The following is a 24,650-nucleotide window of genomic DNA, read 5'->3' as shown; positions in this document are numbered from 1 at the left end:
CACCGCAGGTTGGTCGGTGGTCTTTCTGTCTTCTACCGACTCCTCTCCAGCCTTGCCCCCCCTGCTCTCTCTGCGATTTGTCCCAACCACATTTCCACAGGGCGCTCAAGGTCCGCCAACAACCCCCTTCTGGTAAAACTACCAAAATCACGAATCACTGCTCATCTTCACTCTTTCATTCCTCTTTTTTCCCGCCTTTGGAATAAACTTCCTCACTCTATTCTTTCCCATTCTTCCCTCCAGGCTTTCAAAACAGCTGTTCACCACCACCTCTTATCTTCCCCCATCCAAATCCTCGATCTTTTCTACCCCCGATAATCCACCCAAGCCCACTTCCTTCAATTCTCCTGCTTTCCTTCCTGAAAGTCCCTGTAATGTCCATCTTCTCCTCGCCATGTTGCCCGTCCCATCCCCATCCCTCTCCCTTCCACAGTTCACCTCTGTCTGTTCCCCAATGTTTTGTCCCTTCCACTCCCGCCCCTCTTGTCTCATGCCTCCTTGCTGTGAGTTGTGTGTTAGCTCTCATACGAGCCTCGACCAAGGTATACAAAAAAAAAAAAAAAAAAAAAAAAAAACCCACCGTACCACAACGTTAATTGTGAACGGTGGCCCCAGGTCCGGCTCTTCCGAGGACAACCGGGGATTAATCCCCCTGAGTGACAAGCTGGTACCCGTGGCCGCAACAATATTGCCAGAAGTTAACTAACACATCGCTAAACTTATCATTTGAATAAGATTAATCATCAAAAGTTAACGAACACAGCATTTACCTTATCCAATGATAAAAACAGATTGTCAGAAGTTAACTGATACAGTGCTGAACTCATCAAGAGATGAAAACAGAAAGTCAGAAGTTAACTAACACAGCACTGAACTTATCCATGGATCAAAAAAGATCGTCAAAAGTTAACAAACACAGCACTGAAGTTATCCATCGATTAAAACATCGAGTCAGAAGTTAACGTACACAGCACTAAACTTATCCATACATTAAAACAGATAGTCAGAAGGAAACAAATACAACCCTGAACTTATCAATATATTCAAACAGATAATCACAAGTTAACAAATGAAACACTGAACTTATCAAGAGATTAAAACATAAAGTCAAAAGTTAACCAACACAGCACTGAACTAATCAATAGATTAAAACAGATAATCACAAGTTAACGAACAGCACTGAACTTATCAATAGATTCAAACAGATAATCACAAGTTAACCAAAAGCACTGAACTTATCAATAGATTCAAACAGATAATCACAAGTTAACTAACACAGCAATTAACTTATCAATAGATTAAAACAGATAGTAAGACGTGAACTCACACAGCACTGAACTTATCGAGAGATTAAACAGAAAAATTAGAAGTTAACCAACACAGCAATGAACTTATCAAAAGAATAATACATAGTCAGAAGTTAACTAACACAGCACTGTACTTATCAACAGATTAAAACAGATAGTAAGAACTTAACTGACACAGCACTGAACTTATCACTATATTAAAACAGATAATCAGAAGTTTACAAACACAGCACTTAACTTATTAATAGATTAAAGCATATTGTCAGAAGTGAACCAACACAGCATTGAACTTATCAAAACATTAACACCGATGGTCAGAACATAACAAACAATGCACTTAACTTATCAATAGATAAAAACAGATAATCAGTAGTCAACAAACACAGCACTGAAGTTATCAATAGATTAAAACAGAAAATCACAAGTTAACCAACAGCACTGAACTTATTAATGGATTCAAACAGATAATCATGAGTTAACTAACACAGCAATTAACTTATCACGAGATTAAAACAGATAGTAAGAAGTTGACTAACACTGCACTGAACTTATCGAGAGATTAAACAGACAGTAAAAAGTTAACTAACACAGCAATGAACTTATCAAGAGATTAAAACAGAAAATCAGAAGTTAACCAACACAGCACTGAACTTATGAAATGATTAATACATCATCAGAACTTAAAAAAAACACAGCACTGAACTTATGAATAGATTAAAACAGAAAATCAGAAGTTTACCAAACCAGCAATTAACTTATCAAAATATTAAAACATGTCATCAGAAGTTAACTAACACAGCACTGAACTTATCAAGAGATTAAAATGTACAGTCAACAGTTAACTAACACAGCCATGAACTTATCAAGAGATTGAGACAGATAGTAAGAAGTTAACCAACACAGCACTGAACTTATCGAGAGATCAATGATAGTCAAAAGTTAAACAACACATCACTGAACTTATCAAGAGATTGAAACAGATAGTAAGAAGTTAACTAACACAGCACTTAACTTATCAATAGATTAAAACAGATAGTCTGAAGTTAACCAACACAGCACTGAACTTATCAGACTATTAAAACAGATAGAAAGAAGTTAACTAACACAGCAATGAACTTATCAAGAGGTTGAGACAGACAGTAAGAAGTTCACCAACACAGCACTGAACTTATCAAGATATTAAACAGACAGTTAAACGTTAACTAACACAGCAATGAACTTATCAAGAGATTAAAACAGAAAATCAGAAGTTAAACAACACAGAACTGAACTTATTAAATGATTAATACATCGTCAGAACTTTAAAAACACAGCACTGAACTTATGAATAGATTAAAACAGAAAATCAGAAGTTAAACAACACAGAACTGAACTTATTAAATGATTAATACATCGTCAGAACTTTAAAAACACAGCACTGAACTTATGAATAGATTAAAACAGATAATCAGAAGTTAACCAAACCGGCAATTAACTTATCAAAAGATTAAAACATGTCATCAGAAGTTAACCAACACAGCACTGAACTTATGAGGCGATTAAAACAGATAGAAAGAAGTTAACGAACACAGCAATGAACTTATCAAGAGATTGAGACAGACAGTAAGAAGTTTACCAACACAGCACTGAACTTATCGAGAGATTCATGATCGTCAAAAGTTAACCAACACAGCACTGAACATACCAAGAAATTAAAACCGATTGTCACAAGTTAACTAACACAGCACTGAACTTATCAAGAGATTAAAACATATAGTCAAAAGTTAACGAACACAGCACTGCATTTACCAAGATATTAAAACAGATAGTGAGAAGTTAATGAACACAGCACTGCATTTACCAAGAGATTAGAACAGATTGTCAGATGTTAACAAACACAGCATTAAACTTATCCATAGATTAAAACAGATCATCAGATGTTAACTAACACAGCACTGAACTCATCAAGCGATTAAAACAGATAGTCATACGTTAACCAACACAGCACTAAACTTATCCATAGATTAAAACAGATAGTCATACATTTACTAATAGAGTGAGCTACAGTTTGCCAATTAAGAAAACGCGACCAACTATAATTTATTTAAAATCATAAAAACCTTGAATATACCTTGAATGAAGCATTGAAATAAATAAATACATTTTGAACCATATTTCCAGTGGTTGCTAGGAGAAGCAGTGGTGAAGGAACCGAGGTGTTTCTCCGGGGTTACGAGGGGCACAGTAGATCACCGAGGAAATCTATTCAACTGACAGTTTGTATATTTGAGTGATAGCTCGACTCAGTGGTAACTGTAACAGATCATGTGAGATAATGAATATGTAATCTGTTTTGTAAGGTGGGCATGATTTAATGTATTGTTATGAAACACAATGCATGATGAGCATGATGAATATATATGATCATAAAACGGGTTTGTCGACTTGTTGTCCTCGACATTAAACTTTTCTCAAATTTGCTGATATGGATTTGGCATGATTGTTTTTGTCGTTGAAAATGTTAAAATGATGAACTTCACCACACGCTTACTCGATGCTATAAAGGTTCACTAAAATGCATATTGTGACTCCCGTTGAAGTGAAAAAGTTAAAAAGGATAAGTACAGTATGGCAATGCTAACGAGACTCTACTAGAAATGACTTTTCTCATGAAGTATGGCATGGATCATGTGCCTTTGGCTGACAGACACATCACAGATAATGACTGACATATATATATATATATATATATATATATATATATATATATATATATATATATATATATATATATATATATATATATACATACATACACACACATATACTGTCTGTACAAATAAAAAAGAAGCAAAATGCCAGAAAACTGGCTTTACAAGATGCGTGCTGCATGACAACAATAGAGCGAGAACAACGACCACGACGACATCGTCAAAACTATAGTGTAGCTTTATAGCAGCAACATGGTGACATTCTCCAGGCGATACGGTCAGATTTTAACTGAAAAAAACAAAGACAAAAATGAACCTACATCATGTCGGGGAAAGTTCAAAACGACCGCTGGTGTTAAACAAAGTCATCGGTGAGCCGAGGAGAGCACAGAAAGGAGTGCAGAGGACACGTCAAGTCGAAGGAGACAAGTGCACAAAGTCGTTCCTTTAGTGTATTATAATGAGTGGGCTGTTTGTAAATCTTGACGAACTCAAAAATAAAAATAAAAATGGAATTAAAGATAAAGTTTTAAAGTTCCAAGCAAGACATGATACACTCGTACACATTGTGAACGGGACAATGGAGCACGCAGGGACATTTATGAAACGGAACGATACTCCGGAGAGCACACACCTCCGCTACGCTGAATAGCTGACATTTTCTATCTCACTGATCGGTCGGATCTGAATCTGGACCTTAAACCGGAATCGAATCGGCTTGTTCTTGTCATCGAACCAACTCGTCCACCTCGATTAGTCATAACTCATCCACAACTTTTTGAGATATCGTGCTATATATTAGTTTGGCCCAATCTCTCGATGGTGAAGAATCACTTAAAAAAATTATCAGATCTGGATCAGGATAACGATCTTCACCAAAATTGAAGCAATTCTTCCTTGTCACACCCCTAAACTGTCCACCAAGTTTTGTCCGAATCCGTACACAACTTTTTGAGATATCGTGGTATATATCATTTTTGGCCCGATCTCTCAATTGTGAAGAATCACTTTAAAAATTCCAGTAACCGGATCCGGATCCGGATCTTCACCAAAATCGAATCAGTTCATCCTTGTCACATACCCAACCTGTCCACAAAATTTCGTCCGAATCCATCAACAATATTTTGAGATATCCTGCTCACAGACAGATAGACAGACAAACACAGACAGACAGGGGTGAAAACATAACCTCTGTCCCCGTTCGGTGGTGGATGTACAATTATCATCTCGACTACAAATTATTTAATATGCCTTTGTATCTCTGTTCTGTACAATAACTACCTTGAAATAAACACCCATCTCGCTGGAACATGTGTGACGTTCTCCATGCGATTCGATGTTCCATTTAGTGAGTATTCCCAGGAATTGCGACACACAATGTGTACACAACACGTACAACACGCACACAACACGTACAACATTCACGCACAGCACGGGCAACATGCGTGCACAGCATGGACAATGCGCACACAGCATGGACAATGCGCACACAGCATGGACAATGCATACACAGCACAGACAAGCGTGCACAGCATGGACACAATGCATGCACAGCACAGACACGATGCACGCACAGCACGGACACAATGCGCGCACAGCACGGACACAATGCACGCACAGCATGGACACAATGCATGCATAGCATGTACAATGTGTGCACAGCACGGACACAATACGCGCACAGCACGGACACAATGCGCGCACAGCATGGACACAATGCACGCACAGCACGGACACAATGCACGCACAGCACGGACACAATGCACGCACAGCACGGACACAATGCGCGCACAGCATGGACACAATGCACGCACAGCACGGACACAATGCACGCACAGCACGGACACATTGCACGCACAGCACAGACACAATGCACGCACAGACAGACACAATGCACGCACAGCACGGACACAATGCACGCACAGCACGGACACAATGCACGCACAGCACGGACACAATGCGAGCACAGCACGGACACAATGTACGCACAGCATGGACACAATGCATGCACAGCATGGACACAATGCGCGCGCAGCACGGACACAATGTACACAGCATCAGAGCCGTGCCGTGACGGCGTTCTTTTGAAATGTTTTTGCGATTTGCCAGCAAAGTGCATCCCATGAGAAGTTTATCTTGGTTTCTCGTACCTACCTCCTGAAATGTTGTGAATAAACCGTTGGAGAAGAATCCCTGAAAAAGATCCCAAATGATTGTCCATTCAAACGGACATCGCGAGCGGCCGAGAGTCCTCAGAGTCCTGTGTGCGAAAATAAACATGAAATTAAGACGTAAAACGAAGGAAAGAGGAGGAAGAGGGAATGGGTGGAGGAGGGAATCTAATTTATCCCCCACCCATCACCAATCCCCCACCCCTCCCTCGCAGCTTCACAACCACCTCTCCCCGTTTCCATTCCCATTCCAGCTTACAAATCCCGACGCACCTTTTACTAACGAACCTGTGGGTATTAGAAAGAATCACAAAACACCAATCGCGGAACAATATCACGAGTCAATCGGCTGGATGGATTCTCAACCTCACCCCCCCACGCCCCCCCCGCCCTTCCACAATTTTCCATGAGCTCGATCATTCCTCACAAGCGAGATTCCTCATATTATTATAAAGATTACATCGGGCGGTGATATCCCGGCTTTCCCTGGTGTTTCCACCCACACACGTCCATCCTCATCCCAAACATCCAGCGACTTTCACTTGATAACCGAACATCGAATGGATCAAGAGCACGTCGTGCTGCACCTGTATCAGGTATGTAGGATATCCGGATACACATCGAGGTACTTGTGTAAACGTGTTATACCTGTATCAGGTATGTAGGATATCCGGATACACATCGAGGTACTTGTGTAAACGTGTTATACCTGTATCAGGTATGTAGGATATCCGGATACACATCGAGGTACTTGTGTAAACGTGTTATACCTGTATAAGGTATGTAGGATATCCGGATACACATTGAGGTACTTGTGTAAACGTGTTATACCTGTATCAGGTATGTAGGATATCCGGATACACATCGAGGTACTTGTGTAAACGTGTTATACCTGTATCAGGTATGTAGGATATCCGGATACACATCGAGGTACTTGTGTAAACGTGTTATACCTGTATCAGGTATGTAGGATATCCGGATACACATCGAGGTACTTGTGTAAACGTGTTATACCTGTATCAGGTATGTAGGATATCCGATACACATCGAGGTACTTGTGTAAACGTGTTATACCTGTATCAGGTATGTAGTATATCCGGATACACATCGAGGTACTTGTGTAAACGTGTTATACCTGTATCAGGTATGTAGGATATCCGGATACACATCGAGGTACTTGTGTAAACGTGTTATACCTGTATAAGGTATGTAGGATATCCGGATACACATTGAGGTACTTGTGTAAACGTGTTATACCTGTATCAGGTATGTAGGATATCCGGATACACATCGAGGTACTTGTGTAAACGTGTTATACCTGTATCAGGTATGTAGGATATCCAGATACACATCGAGGTACTTGTGTAAACGTGTTATACCTGTATCAGGTATGTAGGATATCCGGATACACATCGAGGTACTTGTGTAAACGTGTTATACCTGTATCAGGTATGTAGGATATCCGGATACACATCGAGGTACTTGTGTAAACGTGTTATACCTGTATCAGGTATGTAGGATATCCGGATACACATCGAGGTACTTGTGTAAACGTGTTATACATGTATCAGGTATGTAGGATATCCGGATACACATCGAGGTACTTGTGTAAACGTGTTATACCTGTATCAGGTATGTAGGATATCCGGATACACATCGAGGTACTTGTGTAAACGTGTTATACATGTATCAGGTATGTAGGATATCCGGATACAAATCGAGGTACTTGTGTAAACGTGTTATACCTGTATCAGGTATGTAGGATATCCGATACATGAGGTACTTGTGTAATGGCGTGTTATACCTGTATCAGATATGTAGTATATCCGGATACACATCGAGGTACTTGTGTAAACGTGTTATACCTGTATCAGGTATGTAGGATATCCGGATACACATCGAGGTACTTGTGTAAACGTGTTATACCTGTATCAGGTATGTAGGATATCCGATACACATCGAGGTACTTGTGTAAACGTGTTATACCTGTATCAGGTATGTAGGATATCCGGATACACATCGAGGTACTTGTGTAAACGTGTTATACCTGTATCAGGTATGTAGGATATCCGGATACACATCAAGGTACTTGTGTAAACGTGTTATACCTGTATCAGGTATATAGGATATCTGGATACACATCGAGGTACTTGTGTAAACATGTTATACCTGTATCAGGTATGTAGGATATCCGGATACAAATCGAGGTACTTGTGTAAACGTGTTATACCTGTATCAGGTATGTAGGATATCCGGATACACATCGAGGTACTTGTGTAAACGTGTTATACCTGTATCAGGTATGTAGGATATCCGATACACATCGAGGTACTTGTGTAAACGTGTTATACCTGTATCAGGTATGTAGTATATCCGGATACACATCGAGGTACTTGTGTAAACGTGTTATACCTGTATCAGGTATATAGGATATCTGGATACACATCGAGGTACTTGTGTAAACATGTTATACCTGTATCAGGTATGTAGGATATCTGGATACACATCGAGGTACTAGTGTAAACGTGTTATACCTGTATCAGGTATATAGGATATCCAGATACACATCGAGGTACTTGTGTAAACGTGTTATACATGTATCAGGTATGTAGGATATCCGGATACAAATCGAGGTACTTGTGTAAACGTGTTATACCTGTATCAGGTATGTAGGATATCCGGATACACATCGAGGTACTTGTGTAAACGTGTTATACCTGTATCAGGTATGTAGGATATCCGATACACATCGAGGTACTTGTGTAAACGTGTTATACCTGTATCAGATATGTAGTATATCCGGATACACATCGAGGTACTTGTGTAAACGTGTTATACCTGTATCAGGTATGTAGGATATCCGGATACACATCGAGGTACTTGTGTAAACGTGTTATACCTGTATCAGGTATGTAGGATATCCGATACACATCGAGGTACTTGTGTAAACGTGTTATACCTGTATCAGGTATGTAGTATATCCGGATACACATCGAGGTACTTGTGTAAACGTGTTATACCTGTATCAGGTATGTAGGATATCCGGATACACATCAAGGTACTTGTGTAAACGTGTTATACCTGTATCAGGTATATAGGATATCTGGATACACATCGAGGTACTTGTGTAAACATGTTATACCTGTATCAGGTATGTAGGATATCCGGATACAAATCGAGGTACTTGTGTAAACGTGTTATACCTGTATCAGGTATGTAGGATATCCGGATACACATCGAGGTACTTGTGTAAACGTGTTATACCTGTATCAGGTATGTAGGATATCCGATACACATCGAGGTACTTGTGTAAACGTGTTATACCTGTATCAGGTATGTAGTATATCCGGATACACATCGAGGTACTTGTGTAAACGTGTTATACCTGTATCAGGTATATAGGATATCTGGATACACATCGAGGTACTTGTGTAAACATGTTATACCTGTATCAGGTATGTAGGATATCTGGATACACATCGAGGTACTAGTGTAAACGTGTTATACCTGTATCAGGTATATAGGATATCCAGATACACATCGAGGTACTTGTGTAAACGTGTTATACCTGTATCAGGTATGTAGGATATCCGGATACACATCGAGGTACTTGTGTAAACGTGTTATACCTGTATCAGGTATGTAGGATATCCGGATACACATCGAGGTACTTGTGTGAACGTGTTATACCTGTATCAGGTATGTAGGATATCCGGATACACATCGAGGTACTTGTGTAAACGTGTTATACCTGTATCAGGTATGTAGGATATCCGGATACACATCGAGGTACTTGTGTAAACGTGTTATACCTGTATCAGGTATGTAGGATATCCGGATACACATCGAGGTACTTGTGTAAACGTGTTATACCTGTATCAGGTATGTAGTATATCCGGATACACATCGAGGTACTTGTGTAAACGTGTTATACCTGTATCAGGTATGTAGGATATCCGGATACACATCAAGGTACTTGTGGAAACGTGTTATACCTGTATCAGGTATATAGGATATCTGGATACACATCGAGGTACTTGTGTAAACATGTCATACCTGTATCAGGTATGTAGGATATCTGGATACACATCGAGGTACTAGTGTAAACGTGTTATACCTGTATCAGGTATATAGGATATCCGGATACACATCGAGGTACTTGTGTAAACGTGTTATACCTGTATCAGGTATGTAGGATATCCGGATACACATCGAGGTACTTGTGTAAACGTGGTATACCTGTATCAGGTATGTAGGATATCCGGATACACAACGAGGTACTTGTGAAAACGTGTTATACCTGTATCAGGTATGTAGGTTATCCGGATGCACATCGAGGTACTTGTGTAAACGTGTTTTACCTGTATCAGGTATGTAGGATATCCGGATACACATCGAGGTACTTGTGTAAACGTGTTTTACCTGTATCAGGTATGTAGGATATCCGGATACACATCGAGGTACTTGTGTAAACCTTTTCTACCTGTATCAGGTATGTAGGATATTCGGATACACAACGAGGTACTTGTGTAAATGTGTTATACCTGTATGAGGTATGTAGGATATCCGATACACATCGAGGTACTTGTGTAAACGTGTTATACCTGTATCAGGTATGTAGGATATCCGGATACACATCGAGGTACTTGTGTAAACGTGTTATACCTGTATCAGGTATGTAGGATATCCGGATACACATCGACGTACTTGTGTAAACGTGTTATACCTGTATCAGGTATGTAGGATATCCGGATACACATCGACGTACTTGTGTAAACATGTTATACCTGTATCAGGTATGTAGGATATCCGGATACACATCGAGGTACTTGTGTAAACGTGTTATACCTGTATCAGGTATGTTGGATATCCGGATACACATCGAGGTACTTGTGTAAACGTGTTATACTTGTATCAGGTATGTAGGATATCCGATACACATCGACGTACTTGCGTAAACGTGTTATACCTGTATCAGGTATGTAGGATATCCGGATACACATCGAGGTACTTGTGTAAACGTGTTATACCTGTATCAGGTATGTAGGATATCCGGATACACATCGAGGTACTTGTGTAAACGTGTTATACCTGTATCAGGTATGTAGGATATCCGGATACACATCGAGGTACTTGTGTAAACGTGTTATACCTGTATCAGGTATGTAGGATATCCGGATACACATCGACATACTTGTGTAAACGTGTTATACAAGTATCATATTGAGGAATTAAAATGTAAAACTTTTTTTTACGATTTACGGACATTTTCCAGAAGGAAATGCGTTGAAAGCGGACAAGCTCTGTACGGTCAGGTTTCACGTTCGTCTCGTCCTGTCCATTCGTCCGATACATCCGCAATATCCAAACAATAGCACATCGTGTGTGACGTCACAAAACCATGTTTATCGCACCAGGAATGCGATCGCGAGTTGCACAAAACCACAATGGCGAGATCATCGCAACGACAATGCGTCGATGCAGCTCCTCGTTCGGTCAAACATCACATTCAATGGAGTCTCTCCGTGTAGATAATGTACGTTAAACGGACGTGAAACCGATTATACTCACAACGCACGAATTACGCACGAATGAATGTGTTCGGGAGCATCAATTAGACGACATAATCAGGAAAACACGGTAAATGCACAGCGCGCTCCGGGCGGGAATTCCAGAACAAATTAACAACGATCGTGGGAGCGAAGCACGGAGAGCACAGATGCACGGAAACTCGTGCACGGATTACAAGGTGAACCGTGGGGATGAGCCACGGAGGGCACAGCAACTACACGGGAGCCTGTGTACGGATTCGGCCGACGAGGTGACGGATACACGGCAAATAAGCAAGTATGGATGCCCAAAATGAACGAGGTCAAAATTCTCAAGGTAGTTACATCGGAAGTTATTAAGAACAGCCGACTTGATGCATTTTATTGATGTGATGATGGAGTTGAGTTAATGTTTGTAACTCATGCGTTAACAGGTTACCGATTTCGTCCGTTGGAAGCACAGTTGTCGAGTTGACACGGAGCTCATCCGACTCGCCTGTTGGGGATGGAGTGGCAAGCAAAACAATCGTGGAGATGTAGTCATGTAGAGACACGAGAGGAACTGTAGAGAGTATGAGAGGTGCGAAGAGAAAGGGGAGAGGTAGTCGGTGCACTGTGCGAGATTTCACGAGACCCTCTCTCTCATTCACACACACAAACACACTCACTCCCTCCCCGCACCTCCCAAACCCCTCCCTCACCCCTCCCTCTCTTTATTGCCAACTCCACAACTCCCCAATCTTATATGATCATTGTATAAGAGAAGAGAAAGCGAACTCCTCGACTTCAACAAAATATCATCCATAGACTCACTTTATGTTCACATACATAAAATGTGGGTTCAGCAGAGCCAAGTCGATCCGAGATCGGGTCGAGCCATTGACGACTGATTGTGAACTTGACGTGAGATGGCTATAGCAAAAAACTAAAAAACAAATAAAAAACAAAAATTCCATTTCATTCCCTGAGCGGTGCAAGTTGTGTTCGTTGTTGGATGCGTGTTGTTTGCAAGAAAAACAAAAAGAGGGAGAGGAAGGTCTCGAAATCTCGAAGGTCTCGAAAAGAGACCGTTTGCAATCCTCGTATGAATTTGTCTGAGGTTTCATCTCTAACAGCCGAAAATCATTTGGTTCTCAACTCCTGATCAGCAAACAAAATGGCAGAAAGCGAATGAAAACAAAGCTAACAACCACGTGCATAATGCCGAGAAACAGCATAAGGTGTCTTGTTTTTATAACCGATGCAAAGTAGCGAAACTACAATCCAAGGAAAGACTTCCATCCAAGGCCATTAATAGCTCAGACGACCTTTTGAGGGAAAATAAGATGTACCAAGCTGTTTGGGTTAGGTTTGAACGTTTTAAAATGCGTAAACTAAATAATCGTACAGATTGATCGAGGGCAATGAACATAGAGGGAAGCGGAACGAAATGGATTTACTGACATTTTAAAAAGAATTTAAAAAGTAACAGAAAAAAAAAGAGGAGCGGGAGAGATCGAGAGAGAGCGAGAGAAGAGAAAGCGAATTGAGAAATGGAGAAGAGTAAGGGAGGGAAGAGAGAGAATGAGAGACAGGGGAAAGAAGAGAAAGAGAGGGAGGAGGGAGAAAGGAGAAAGAGAGAGGGGAAAAAGAAAGAAACAAAGAGCAAGAATAGGGAGAGGGGAAAAAGAAAGAAACAAAGAGCAAGAATAGGGAGAGGGGAAAAAGGAAGAGAAGCAAAGAGCAAGAAAGACAGAGACAGAGACAGAGACAGAGACAGAGACAGAGACAGAGACAGAGAGAGACAGAGAGAGAGAGAGAGAGAGAGAGAGAGAGAGAGAGAGAGAGAGAGAGAGAGAGAGAGAGAGAGAGAGAGAGAGAGAGAGAGAGAGAGAGAGACAGAGAGAGAGACTGTGATTAAAGCACATTTTCTTCAGGTCATCTCTTTCCTTCTTTCACCATTGTGCTTACCTCCCCCTCCCTGTACCTTTCCCTCTTCCTCTATTATGACTAATTGCTCTAATAATCTCTTTTGACCCAGTCTTCAAACAAACATACCACAGGGACTCGCTGTCTCCGACTCTCTCTTTCTCTCTCTCTCTCATAACTGAACGCATTATTTACACATGAAGAAATATTCAGGCCAGAATATAGAGTGGAAGCGAAGAGTGTTTTGGGGGAGGGAGATGGAGGATGGAGGAATGATGTACAGGGGAGGCAAGGAGTGCAGCAAGGCTGAGGAAAGACAGGATATCATTTCAGGCAGAAGTTTACACAATATGCTTTTGTATTAAAATAGAAACAGTGGATTATAATTGAATTGAAATGTTTGTGCAATGCTGTTTCTCACCATCAAAAACATCATCATCATCATCATCATCATATCTCGGACAATAATGGAGCTACAGCATATATGTGTGTATGTATGTATAGTGCCTATAAGTCTACACCCCTTTCAAAATGTTCAGCTTTTGTTGCCTTATAGCCTGTAATTAAATTGCATCAAATCAGACTTTTTCCCCATTTACTTACACATCATAACGCACAACTTCTAAGTGAAAAACAAATTCGACAAATAGCAGCAAATTTAATGAAAATACAAAACTAGAATATCTTGGTTGGACAAGTGTCCACCGCCCTGATAATAGCAATTAAAATGAGCTCAGGTGTAACAAATCACATTCAAAATCACACACTAAATTAATTGGCTTCCACCTGTGTAAAATTGTCGTGATTCTGATTATTTCAGAATATAATCAGCTGTTCCTGTAGGTTTCCTCTGCTGGGTATTTCATTTCACAGCAGAGACAACCATGAACATCAAGGGGCTTTCAAAAGATCCTGGGGATAAAGTTGTGGAAAGGCACAGATCAGGGGATGGATATAAAAATACTTCAAAGGCCTTGAATATCCCTTGGAACAGAGTCAAGACAATCATTAATAAGTGGAAAGCGTATGGTACCACCAAGACCCTGCCTAGTTCAGGCCGTCTCTCCAAAAAGGATGACCAAAGAAGGAGGAGACTGATCAGAGAGGCCACCAATTGGCCAGTGGCAAACCCAATACAGCACATCACCCAGAGAACACCATCCCTACTGTGAAGCATGGTGGTGGCAGCATCATATTATGGTGATGTTTCTCATCAGCAGGGACTGGGGCACTTGTCAGGATAGAAGGGAAAAAGGATGGAGCGAAATACAGAAAAATCCCAGAGGAAAACCTGCTGCCCTCTGCAAGAAACCTGAAACTGGGACGGAAGTTCACCTTTTACCATGACAACGGCCCGAAGCACACAGCCAAAGCTACACTGGAGTGGTTTAGGAACAAAAAGATAAATGTCCTTGAGTGGCCCAGTCAGAGTCCCGACCTAAATCCAATCAAAAATCTGAGGCATGACTTGAAGATTGCTGTCCATCAACACTCCCCATGCAACTTCACTGAGCTTGAACATTTTTGTACAGAAGAATGGGAAAATATTGCCCAATCAAGGTGTGTGAAGTTGGTATCCCAACACTCACAGCTGTAATTGCTGTCAAAGGTGTTTCCACCAATAATTAACTCAAGGGGGTAGACAATTATCCAACCAAGATATTCTAGTTTTGTATTTTTAATTGATTTTCTGAAATTTGTAGAATTTGTTTTTCACTTGGAAGTTGTGAGTTACGATGTGGAAATAAAGGTGGACAAAGTCTGATTTGATGAAATTTAATTCTGGGGCAATTGGGCACCAAAATTTGAAAATTTTGAAAGGGGGTTTAGACTTTCTATCAGCACTGTATGTATGAAAATGTATATTTGTATATATATATATATATATATATATATATATATATATATATATATATATATATATATATATATATATATATATATATATATATATATATACAAATATATATATATATATATATATATATATATATATATATATATATATATATATATATACATATATAGATATATATACATATACATACATACATATATATATATATATATACATATACATATACATACATATATATATATATATATATATATATATATATATATATATACATATACATATACATACATATACATATATATATATATACATATACATATACATACATATACATATATATATATATACATATACATATACATACATATACATATATATATATATATATATATATACATATACATATATATACACATATATATATATACATATACATACATATACATATATATACATATACATACATATACATATATATATATATATATATATACATATACATATATATACACATATATATATATATATATATATATACACATACACATATATATATATATATATATATATATATATATATATATATATATATATATATATATACATATACACACATACGTATATATACACATGAATAACGTTTCGGCCATGGATACTGAGTGTATGGTGAGGCAGTTGAGCCTCATTTCTCCTCGGAAGAATCGGACCTGTGGCCACTGCTCACAATTAACTTCATGGTATGGTGAATTGCTGAACAACCATGAACGCCAATCAGATAACCACAAGTTCCAATGTCCACCGTCTAATTTGCCATTTAACTTGAGGTCACGTGGCCTCCTGACGGGGTAGGTGCCCTCGGCGATGCTCCAATCTTCTCGTGATTAGTTCTTAAGTAATGTGGCTGAGCATTTACCGCTAGTTCACGCCGACTATGACAGGTTAATTAGTTTGGGAATTATAATCTCCCAGTCTATTGAGGTTTGGACAATGCTGGATAAATGGAAGGAAATGACAATCACTGACAGGTTGAAACATCAATAAAGAATATATTATGAAGAAAAATAAATAAACTAAAGGACTTTATTTCCCTGTTGATTAAATGGATGAATTCAAATCAATCAAATGTTCAATCAACAAAATAATCTCAAACAAATAAAGAATTCAACAAGCATTTCTAGAAAAATGGACAAAGAGCAAATGCTTGTCACTATGCCTTACTTAACAATTAAACACAAGACAAGGGTACCCATCAGATCATTCAGGGGGAAAAGAAATCTGGTCTCGGCTTACCAAGGCAGAAGTCGTTGTGAGTCTACTAAAATAACCCAAAATGTGTGAGCGTGCCTTGGTCGACCTATCCAAATGAGCTCTCCAAAGCCCAACTCGTTTCCGCTGCCAGTGCCTTGCCTCGCTGTGCACCCACCCGCAAACAGGCTTGAACACCAATCAACATCACGTTGTCACCTCCAGGAACCAGGAATGCCAAGAACCAGATACGCCAAGAGCCAGATACGCCAAGAAGCAGGTATGCCAAGAACCAGGTACCGAGCAGAACCAGCAGGATCAGTCCAATGGTCACCAACCACTGTTGCTGCTTTCCCCAACTGTCAGGAGTTGTCAGGAGCTGTCAGGAGCTGTCATAAACCATCAGCAGGATCTCTCACCAACTCCGATCAGGATCTCTGACAAACTGTCATCAGGATCTCCCACCAACTGCTAACAAGGCAGTCCTGCTGTCCTTTTTAGGCGATCAGTGTGAGCAGAGCCTCAAGCACAACTTCAGCCAAATCCAGCTTGCCTATTAGTGCATCGCTGCACGTGACCTCCAACCGTCCATTCTCGCAGTCATTCTCTCCTGACCATCAAACAAGATGCAACTCTCAATTAACACAGGCCTGGCTGACGACGCCATGTTTGGGGTGCTGGACGAATGGCAGACAGCAGCTACTTGCCGGAACAACCGAGTGAAAACGTGAAGCGCTCACAGAACATCAACGGGCAATTATCATCTCTTTGTTCTGCCTGATACAAACAAGAGCCAGTTAATATCCACATAGCTGCTGAACGGGGTGTCGACCGCTGATGAAAAAAGGTGGGTGTTGAACGTCAATGGAAAAGGTGGGTGCCGAAGGTAAATAATCCAAGAGCACAGCCATGTTTGACCGTGAGAATGAACTGTTCAGGAAAAGGTTGCGGTGTGTTTAATGACTCAAATGTCCTGCAAGTCCAATGTGACAATGATAACCAAAATAAAATGTGTAAATAAATCGTGTATTTCCAAGCCAATGTGTCTTGATGGAAAGGGAATAGAATGAGTATCCGTTGAGCTAATGGCTACCTATCTCATGCACGAACGGTGAATATCACTAATGCAGAAATGAAAACAGATGTAAAATCATATATCATGAACGTGTCGTAAAGAGGAAAAGGTTATCCCATAAGAAAGAAAGGGAACCTGTTCTTTACCCTTCTCCAACGCATCAAAGAATTAGAATCCCACCACACAAGGGCATGGGTATGCCTGGTGTTGGTTTAATGGTTCGGGTAGTTGGCTTGGGATCCCAGGATCTTGAGTTCAAATCTCACTTGGCTGTGGAATTAATTTTTCATCCAGAGTTCAAATCTCATCCAGAGCATGGACCCAATGGAGGATGGAAGGGGATGGGTCCATTCTGAACATGCATTTATGGAAATAACTGTCTGAGGACTTGAAATCCGATTCTGAAATCCACAACAATACACACACACACACACACACACACGCACACACGCACACACACACACACACACACACACACACATAAACAACAGACCCCTCCCACACTCCTCCAGCCATATAAGCTGCATAAAGCAACCCAAGAACACTGACACAAGGTAAGCGCTACACTATTTCGAACCCTTCCCAGAATTCCTCAACAACTACAAAGATGTTCACACATCGTACACACATGAGAATCCCAATGCTACACCCCCCTCAGCAACCGCACTGGTTTCATCGCTTATTGGCGAATCATCAGCGAGAGCACAGACAGCAATGCATACCATGAGGCTACCAAGTATGTACCACGTGCAAACAGCAAAAGTGATGCGTGTGTGTGTGTGTGTGTGTGTGTGTGTGTGTGTGTGTGTGTGTGTGTGTGTGTGTGTGTGTGTGTGTGTGTGTGTGTGTGTGTGTGTGTGTATGTGTAAAGATAGATCTACATATATATAATATATACGTACATTTTATGAGAACACCAAAATTTAAATATGCATTTCAATAAAATAGACATCATCAAAGTTTGACTTGCACTTGGAATAAAACCGCAAGCAGATGAAGAAGAAGCACCAAACTCTTGTTTATAAAGTTACAATGTAATGTCCTCAACGTTGATTGGTTGACCTGATAGGTGGAACCATAGAGCATCATGAATAATGAGTAGGCGGAAATGAACCATCATGTATATCAGAAGGTGGAGATGAATCACCAAAATACCGGTGGAAACATGATGCGAAATGGCTGAGGGCTAGTTGGGGGTGGTGGTTTTCTGATGACTCAATGTTGACTGTGGTAGAGTTGTCACACAGTCAAGCCATCATATTCAAAATAGATATAAAGTTCGGACAAATTCTGTCTGAAAAGAATGGGATTGGTTGACCTGATGAATGTGGCCTCCATTGCATGAAGGTGAGCTAAACTGCGTCCTCTACTCAGGATTTTATACCAGCCGATACGAGAGTTGCACTGCACACTGAGGATTATTCAGTAAATGGTAACCAATTGCAGAGTCACAGGGAATAGTTGTCGAACTGTGTACATTCTTCCAAGCCCGAGTTGGTTGTTTCTGTTCGGTTGACTGACCCCACCTGATCCCCAAATGGACGTGTTGTTCGATGCAATCCTTCAATCTCAAAGATGTGCAGCCCACATACCTAGAATCACACAGGAACTGAGATTCGTAAATGATCTTACTTATATGAGAGGCGGGCAGAACACCTTTTTGGACTGACGGAAGCAACCGGCGGGTCGTGAAGATCACTAGTGGTTGAACAGCATAGTAAGAATGGGAAACTGTCTGTTTGATCTGGTTTTCAAACCATTGAGACACTTTGCCTTTCCATGGTAGACGTAGGTATACTGGACATTTACCAGGTCTGATTATTGGATTCTTTGGTGGGTTCAGGAATTAGTATATACATCTCTTGATAATCTGTTCAGGATACCCATTATCAAGAAGAATAGTCATGATGGTCTCAATTTCAGCATGGAGTTTATCTGTGGAGCAGATCTTTCTTGGTCTATTGACCAAGATACCAATCAATCCAATCTTGTATCTCGAGGAACTGTCAGAGTCCTACATCTTCATCAAAACATCAAGAATAATTCATCTTCACTTATTTTATCTATACCTTTCATTATTTTAAACATCTCTATCATATCTCCTCATAACCACCTCCTTTCTAATGTACAAAGCCCTGTCTCCTTCAGCCGCTTCACAGGAGGAACTTCATGATGTCTAGCTTGGTTGTTATTAAAATCGTCAAGCGGCAGCGATTTAGATCGTTGAGCGGCAGCCTATTAATAGGCTACGCCACGTGATCGTCGGCAATACGCTGCCGCGCTATGCATACGTTAGACTATCGTTGGGCATACGTTGTGAACACCGACAACACGCTAAGCATTCGTTGGTATAAGTTATCAATAAGTTATCGAAACGTTCTGTGTATGTTACTAATACGTTATGCATACGTCCAACTCGTTATGAATACGCCAAAAACTGAAAAAAAACATCAATAGTTCAGCGGAAAAAAACATTTTAAAAAATGCCGAAGAAAACTTCGAAGAATGTTGCAAAGAAGTCTCCTGGCCGTGGCCGTGGACGCGGACGCAAGGAGGATCCATCATCACCCACACCCTCCCCATCACGCTCACCTACTACTACTGACATGGACCTAATAATAATAATAATAATAATAATACTACTGCTACTACTACTGACATGCTCACCTACTACTACTACTACTGATACTACTGACATGGACATCTACTCACCATGGAGTCTGAAACGCTGACGGGTTCCTCCTGTGAAGCCCATTTTTATATACCAATTCCCCTAAACGCTGCCAATACGCCATTATACGGTAGCTGTAAGTTAGAAACACGTTCAGTAAGTTCTGTGGTCGTCCGGAAGACGTCAATCAAATACGTCTACATAAGTCAATATACATTTGAGATACGTTATACATCGGTTCAAAGCACGTCACTCATAGGTTAGAAATAAGTTTCGGGTACGCTAAGCATTACCTCGACGTGTTTTGACTTATGAGTAACTTACAAGTAACGTGTGTCGACGTGTGTCAATGATCGCGTAACGTGCCTACAACTTATGGCCAGCGTATGCTGAACGTGTGAGTCATATGCTGGCATACATCGACAAATTTTGAGCATGCTTAAAATTTGTCGACGAGCTCGGCATACTACGACGTATGCCAGCGTGCTCTTAATGTATACAAAACTTACCCATATCGTATTCAACGTGTGCCAGCGTATTCGGCAAATTTTTCATCCGTCGGCATACACTGGCTAAAACGTCAAGGTGTGACAGGGCATGACGGTGATGTTGACACTTCAATGTCTCGTGCGGCTATGATTTAAATCGTAGAGCGGCAGCCTTTTAATAGCCTACGCCACATGATCGTCGGCGATACGCTGCCGCATGCTATGCATACTTAAGACTATCGTTGGGCATACGTTGTGAACGCCGACAACACGCTAAGCATTCGTTGGTATAAGTTATCTATAAGTTATCGAAACATTCTGTGTACGTTACTAATACGTTATGCATACGTCCAACTCGTTAATATACGCCCAGAACTGAAAAAAACATCAATAGTTCAGCGTACGCCAGCATTTTACATACATTTTGATACGTTGCCATACGCTGGCTAAAATGTCAAGATGTGACAGGGCCCTAACATCCTGTAATCTCTATTGTCATTGTTCTTTCCCAGCCCCAACACCTTACACTTGCTCAGGTGAAGTTCCATCTGCCAGTATTTTGCCCAATCCATACAAGTATCAACACTTTCCTGTATCTGATCACCCCCCACCCCCACCCCCCCTTGCTATCCACCTCACCTCTAAGCTTTGTGTCATCTGCAAATTTGGAAAGCTTACTGTTACATCCATCTTACATCCAAATCGTTGATTTGAAAGCTTACATTGAAATCGTTGATTTAAATAATGAATAGAAATGGTCCGAGTGCTGATCACTGAAGTACCCTGCTTCTTACATCCTCCCAGTAAGACATCCTCCCACTCACAGCCAGTCTTTGCTTCCCATCACTAAACCAGTTTGCAATCCAATTATCTACCTGACCAGCCACTCCACAAGCCCTCACCTTGGCTAACAACCTCCGATGTGGTACCTTATCAAATGCCTTCTTAAAGTCCAGATATACTATGTCCACTGCCTTTCCATCATCCACCTAATCAGACACTGCTTCATAGACCTCTAAAAGATTTGTTAAACAGGAACTACCTTTGGTAAACCCGTGCTGACTACCTTTAATTAGTTTGTATTTGTTTGAATGGTTCTTCATCCGGTCCTTAATTAATGCCTCCAACACCTTCCCCACAACTGCAATCAAACTAACAGGTCTATAGTTTCCCAATTCTTCTCTGGATCCTTTCTTAAACAATGGTATTACATTTGTTACTCTCCAATCCTCCGGTACCTGTCCTGACTCTAGGGAACTATTGAAAATATCCGTTAACATCTCACTTACCTGCTCATCCACCTCCATCAATACTCTCGGGTGTATGTTATCTGGACACGGAGCCTTATTTTCTCTTTGATTACCTGGTTATTCCTTGACTTCCTCCACTCCAACCTGGATTTCTGTAAAAGCCCTTCCTCAGCTCCTTCATAAATACTCTCAGCTATTGGCAATTCTCCTGACTGTTCTTATGTAAAATTTGAAGAAAAATATCTATTTAATAAGCCTGCCATCTCAGTTTCATCACTAACCACTCTCCCCGATGCTATTCCTCAATGGGCCCACACTGGTCCTAACCTGTTCTTTTCCCCTGATATAAGTAAAGAAAGGCTTGTTATTATGTGTAATATTCTTAGCCATGTCCTTCTCATACTCTCTTTTGGCTTGTCGAGTTATTTTCTTAACTTCCCTCTGTTTACTTCGACACTTCAATAAATCTAACTCCAGTCCTGTTATTTTAAACCTAACAAATGCCTTCTGCTTCTCCTTAATGTCATCCCTTTCTCTTGATACAATGCTGTCAGGTCAGGTATGGGAGCATGTGCCAGAACAGCGCGCCGCTGCGTCCACTTTCCGCTGGTACTCCAGGGGCCTCCGTCTGGCCATCCCCCAGGCAGATGCCAGGCCCATCCCCATCTCCTTGAGATGATGGTCAACCTGCTGCAGCCATGAGGCACGTGGTCGACCCACTGACCTCCTCCACTCATGAGACCCCCTCGCTGAGAAAATCTGGTGAGCAGGATCAGCGTCAGGAAAACGAGCCACATGTCCATACAGCCGCAACTGACGCTCACGGACTATGCAGGTAACAAATCTCATCCGAGTCTCTCTCAGCAACCGCTCGTTGGACACAAAATCCGACCAGCGATAGCCAAGGAGTCTCGGAAGAGACCTGGTACCAAAGGAATTAAGTCTCCATCTCAGATCCTTGGTCAGAGTCCAAGTCTCGCACCCATAGAGCAAAACTGGAAGTACCAAGGACCTGAAGACTCGGACTTTCGTCCTCCCGCACAGGTACCGGCAGTGCCACACCCCATGATCCAGTGAATCCATGACTCCCCAGGCCCGACCCAGACGTCTATTGACCTCTGACTCGCAGCCAGCAGAGACATGGATATCACTGCCAAGGTAAGTGAATCTCTCCACGACCTCAACATCCTCACCACAAACAGACACAGACAGGACAGCAGCAGCCAAGATGTCACCGAAAGCCTGGATCTTAGTTTTGACCCAAGAAACCCGTAATCCCAACGGCTCCGACTCCTCATTCAGCACCTCGAGGGCCCCCAAGAGGATGTCTAAAGTCTCTGCAAAGATGACTGCATCATCTGCAAAATCAAGGTCTGAGATCTTGACATTCCCAAACGATGCACCGCAACTTGATCTCTCCGACATCCTTCCTAAAATCCAGTCCATACAAGTGCTGAAAAGTGTGGGCGCAAGTACACATCCCTGACGAACTCCAGTAACAACTGGAAATAAGTCAGAGATGGTACCACCACACTTCACAGCACTCTCAGTACCAGAGTAGAGTTCAGACATCAGATCGATCAGTTTTGGTGGCACCCCACGGAGACCAAGAATCCTCCAGAGGACATCCCGATTCACTGAATCGAACGCTTTACAGAGATCAACATAGGCTGCAAGCAGCCCCTGCCGAAACTCTCGTCTGTGTTCGGTGAGGACACGAAGTGCAAGGATACGGTCAATTGTTGACCTCTTTGGTGTAAAGCCTGACTGCTCTGGACGCTGGTGCTCAAACAGATGGTGGCGAACCCTATCAAGAATTATCCGAGCAAAGACCTTGCCCGGCACTGAGAGCAGCGACAATGCTGTCCTTTACCCAGATTGCTACTTCTCCTCCCATTCTCTCCTTCCTATCACACCGATACACCTTGTAACCTTCAAATCCTGTCCTCCAGTTACTCTCCTCCTTAAACCATGTCTCACTCACTGCAACTACATTGTACTCCTCACTCTGTACTTTGGCTTCAAGCTCTTCCATCTTATTATTTAAACTTCTGGCATTGGTATAGAATATGTTTAACTTTTCCCTTCTAGAAATTCTATTTTCGTGCCTGGCCTTACTAATCACAATTACATAGTTGTTGACCTTGGGCCTATGTTGACCTTTTGGTCCATGTTGCTCTTAAAAATAATTGGTGGTTGAATTCAGAGACCTGAAATACACATCCTCTTTAAATTTCACGTCAATCGGATGAAAATTGAGGATTTTAGAAATTCCACCTTAGATTAAGGTGGTAGAAATACTACCTTATTTGTAGGTCAGGCCAGATTAGATCTGTGATTTGCTACAGGTATCATGTAAACCTGTACTAACCTGTTCCATGGCCGGGTTGTCGGCAACTAAACCATCTCCCCCACCAAGTTTTTTTTGGTGAGGAGGG

At 41.1% G+C, this 24,650-nt stretch overlaps 1 protein-coding gene across 2 annotated transcripts in view; it reads right to left on the bottom strand.

Annotated features, from left to right (window-relative positions):
• LOC147022555 (LIM/homeobox protein Lhx9-like) overlaps positions 1 to 12,632 on the bottom strand; it is a 219,712-nt gene extending 207,080 nt beyond the window's left edge. The window contains exons 1-3 of one of the 2 annotated variants that reach the window (XM_085887244.1): positions 12,531 to 12,632; positions 12,157 to 12,213; positions 6,152 to 6,257 (exon numbers count right to left, since the gene is read on the bottom strand). The gene's annotated coding sequence lies outside the window, so the exon portion shown is untranslated. Of the gene's footprint in view, positions 1 to 6,151; positions 6,258 to 12,156; positions 12,352 to 12,530 lie in introns of those variants that run through there. The other variant, XM_085887245.1, reaches the window with a different exon arrangement.
• Between the last annotated feature and the right edge of the window lie 12,018 nt (positions 12,633 to 24,650).

The sequence above is a fragment of the Eptatretus burgeri genome, chromosome 7 (genome assembly GCF_056783735.1).
Source record: "Eptatretus burgeri isolate ZD-2024b chromosome 7, Ebu_testis_v1, whole genome shotgun sequence".
NCBI classification, from domain to species: domain Eukaryota; kingdom Metazoa; phylum Chordata; class Myxini; order Myxiniformes; family Myxinidae; genus Eptatretus; species Eptatretus burgeri.
This window is presented reverse-complemented; position numbering and strand designations above follow the sequence as displayed.